Source organism: Nycticebus coucang, chromosome 23 (assembly GCF_027406575.1).
Source record: "Nycticebus coucang isolate mNycCou1 chromosome 23, mNycCou1.pri, whole genome shotgun sequence".
NCBI classification, from domain to species: domain Eukaryota; kingdom Metazoa; phylum Chordata; class Mammalia; order Primates; family Lorisidae; genus Nycticebus; species Nycticebus coucang.
This window is the reverse complement of record NC_069802.1, coordinates 9957696-9961906: the sequence shown is the minus strand read 5'-3', so window position 1 is coordinate 9961906 and position 4211 is coordinate 9957696. Positions and strand designations below refer to the sequence as shown.

The following is a 4211-nucleotide window of genomic DNA, read 5'->3' as shown; positions in this document are numbered from 1 at the left end:
TTCAGACATATGAAAAAATGCTCATCATCTTTAATCATCAGAGAAATGCAAATCAAAACTACTTTGAGATATCATCTAACTCCAATGAGACTAGCCTATATCACAAAATCTCAAGACCAGAGATGTTGGAGTGGATGCGGACAGGTAAGTCTTGATTTATCTGGGAGTAACATTTTTTCATACAGGCTATTAAAAAGCTTCTCTGAGAGTAAGGAGACGTAACGGAAGATATATTTAAGGGCTGAAAAAGGGGGTCTCAGGTGATAAAGGATCCAAAATACATGACTAGAAGCTGGGGCAGTGTAAAAAAAGAGCTATTCTGTACTTAATTATGTACTTCAAAAATTATGTACAGCCAGGTGCAGTAGCTCACACTTTTAACCCCAACACTCTGGGAGGCTGAAGTGAGAGAATCGTTTGAGGCTAGGAGTTCTAGACCTGCTTTAGCTACATAGCAAAACCTCACCCCTAATTTTTTTTTATATAGCCTAGCGTGGTGGTGCATGCATATAGTCCCAGATACTTGGTGGAAAGATTACTTGAGTCCAGAAATTTGAGGCTACAGTGGGCTATGATCAGGCCACTGCATTCTAGCCTAGGTGTCAGAGCAAGACCCAATCACTAAAAAATAAAATAAAATATGTGGCATTGAATAGGGGTGGACATTCAGGTCACCTCCGGAAGATGAGTAGATTAAGTATGTTGGAAGTTGACTATGTAATATTCTGCAACAATTAGAAGTAAGGGATTAGATTTACATACAGCCACATGGATATATCTTAACAACAGGTACCAAGTGAAAAAAAAGTATGAGATGCAGAATATTATACAAAAAAATACCATTTATGTAATTATAATATATGCATGCACAAAATTATATTTTACAACTTTGCAGTGGGATATAAAAAGATACATTGAACACAGCATAGCAATTACTTTGAAGGTGAAAGATTAGCCAGTTGTTTATAGAGACAAAAGACATGTGGAATAAATATTCAAATTTGAAATAAACACAAAAAAAATAAGAGAGGGGTTACTGGGCTTAAACAACAGACATTTAGTTTTTCACAGTTACAGAGGCCAAGGTGCCAGCAACTTTGGTTTCCGGCTTATAGATAGCACCTTACCTCTGTGATCTCATACGCTCTTTCTTCTATGCTCATTGCAGAAGAGAAGGCTCTGGTCTCTATTTTTCTATAAGGCCCTCTTAAATTAGGGCACTCTGCTTGTGAACTCATTTAACCTAAAGCAATTCCTAAAATCCCTATATACAGTCTCATTGCTGGTTGGGGCTTGAACGTATCAATTTCCCAAGGACACATGAAATAGCTTTTGAGCACTTTTGAGGACCTGAAGTGTTTTGAGGACCTGTGATGACAGTTTGCAATTTGAATCTAGGAGTGTGATTCACTCAACCATTTTCACTTGAGGAGGATGTTTTGGGAACAAGAACATTATGTAATTCTGGTTTTTCTACCTCTCCTTGTCACTCCCAAATCTCCAGTAAAATGAGACTAGAATCAGACATCCAGGTTTACTCACATCTCACGCCCTATTTACCTCACTCTGCACCTGTCTCTGTTCTGAGCAAGATCATCTTCACAGATTTCCTCAATTTGACTAAACATTAGACTGGTTGCTTCAAATTTTCCTAAACATTAGACCAGTTTCTTCCTGACTCTAAGCATCCAACATTTCTTTTTTTAAAGAGTACTTTCTTCAGAAAACTTACAATTGTAAGTTCTTTTTTTTTTTCTTTTACCTCTTTGAGATGTAAATTTTCTCTTACATCTCTCACCCTTTTGCCAGTTTTACAACCCAGGAATGTCTTTCTCAAGGACCAGAGCGTCATCCCTTTGAAATATAATTATCAAGAAACAGAGCACTCCTATCTCCCCATCTCTGTGGGAGGGTAGGATCTTAACTTTAATAAGCCCCAATTAGCAAACACAGATGGCCCAACCACATCAACCAAACTCTCCCCTAAGGTTCTCAGTACTTTTCCACGAGCTCACTCAGTGCTTAAAATTCTCCTTCCCTTTTCGTTTCAGTGAGTTGAGTTCAATCTCTCTGTCTTATATTTTGGTAATCCTCATCCCTGTTCTGCTAACATCTTAAATAAATTTTTTTCTTGCCCACTTATCTCCTCTGGTATAATTTTTCTTTGACAGTTTCAGGTTTGGATTAAGAATGAATGGAGAAACTAAACCTGTGAAATGAGTCAAGACACAAGCACATTGTCCAGTTCAGGAAAGATAACAGAGACCAGCATAAACACAAAGCCTATCTACATACCCTAAGATATTAAAGGAAATATCTTTTTTCCAACTTACATTGGGATAAGACTCAAGTTTATATGTATTTAAATATTAAGTAAAGACAATACCATATAATTGGGACATTGTAATACTCTGTCAGCTAATACTTATGTTTTTCCTAATTAAGAGCTCAATAAGAGTAAAGTTAGAAAAATATATTTTTATGTCAAATAATACTTCGTTTGATCTAATACTCCTATAAGATTTACTGATAAATGTCTAATGATACCTACAGATATCATTCATCGATTTTTCAGAGCCACCTTCAGAGACCTAAGCTCTCCCACATTGCAGGATGCTTGAGTGAGATTTGGAAGAGGCAGGATAGGGGGATCCATTATTTTTATTTTATTTATTTTTTATAAGTAGCCTTGCAAATGCAAGACCTCAAAAAAATGGGTAAACACTCAGAATTGTTCCCTGCCATAGAAATCTTTAGTAAAAGGCAAAAGATTTATGCGATCTGAAGAGAAACCAGAGTATAAGGAATCCATTATTCTTGTCTGGCATTATGGAAAGATACTTGGAAAAAGAGCAGTTCTGTGATTTTTGTACACCTTTGGGTTACACGCTTTTATTCTGGAAACAGTTGGCTTCATAAGTGGTAGATTGTTGTGATTTTGGCATTTCCTAATATTCTTTTAGCCAAAAGTACTCATCTAATTTCTTGTATTAAATCTGATTTTGTAAAAATATCTTAAGTCATTTCTGTTTCTTGAATGATAATGAGTAACTTCATAATTATTAGGAACATTCTAAAATTTTTGACAATAAATTAAAGTCAATAGGGAAAAAAACTAAAGTTGTTCCACTAAGATCTGATACAAGACTTAGAATGCCCACTTTTACCACTTCTATTCAGTAGTAATATTGGCAAGAGCAATCAGAGAAGAAAAATAAATAAGATGAAATCAAATCAGAAAAGATGAATAAAATTATTCCAAAGGTGAAGAGAACCTGTTAGAATTAGTTAATCAATTCAGTTATGTTGTAGGTATAAAATCAATTAATATACAAAAATCAGTGTAATTCTTTATATAAATATGTTCTATATAAAAAAATCAAGAAAATATTCCCATTTATTATAGCATCAACAATCATAAAATATTTGGGAATAAATTTGGCTAAGGAAGCAAAGATCTTGTCACTGAAAAGTATAAAGCATTGAGGAAAGAAACTGAAGAAGACACAAATTAAAATTTCCACGCTATCAAAAGTGATCTACACATCCAACATAATTCCTACCAAAATTTCAAAGGGATTTTTCACAGAATTAGAAATGAATGAATTAGAAATTTCACAGAATTAGAAATGAATATCAATGAATTTATTCAAAATAGGAAAGAACAAGTAGAAAAAAATTTCAAAATATTGAGCTACGGGTTTGGGTTATTTTTTTTGGTGTGTGTGTGTTTTCTTTTGAGACAGGGTCTGACTCTATTGCCCTATAGTCAAGTGGCGTCACCACACCTCACTGCAACCTCAAACTCCTGGGCTTGAGTGGTTTCCTACCTCAGTCTCCTGAGCAGCTGGGACTCCAGGTGGTCACCACCAGGCCTAGCTAATTCTGTCTAATTTTATGGAGACAGGATCTTGCTCTATTGGCCAGGCTGCTCTCCAACTCCTGCCCTTAAGTGATCCAGTCACTTCAGCCTTCTAATGGACAAGGGTTATAAGCATGAGCCACCAAACCAGCAAACAATGAGTTTTAAGTGATATTTTTAACCCCGAAAAAGAAAATATTTTTAAAATAGTGTATTTGTTTTTATTTTTTATGTGCCTTTTTCATTACATTGTTCTTTTAGAAGAGTAAAATATAAGTGAATATGCTAGAATATTTTTTAAGTGGTAGGAGCAAAGTTGAGTCACCTTATATCACTTACTTATTTCAGA

At 35.0% G+C, this 4211-nt stretch overlaps 1 non-coding gene across 1 annotated transcript; it reads right to left on the bottom strand.

The window, feature by feature from the left end:
- Nucleotides 1-2685: 2685 nt before the first annotated feature.
- LOC128576176 (U5 spliceosomal RNA) lies at nucleotides 2686-2801 on the bottom strand. Its single transcript, XR_008377281.1, has one exon. It is a non-coding gene; the product is annotated as a U5 spliceosomal RNA (small nuclear RNA).
- Nucleotides 2802-4211: the final 1410 nt, after the last annotated feature.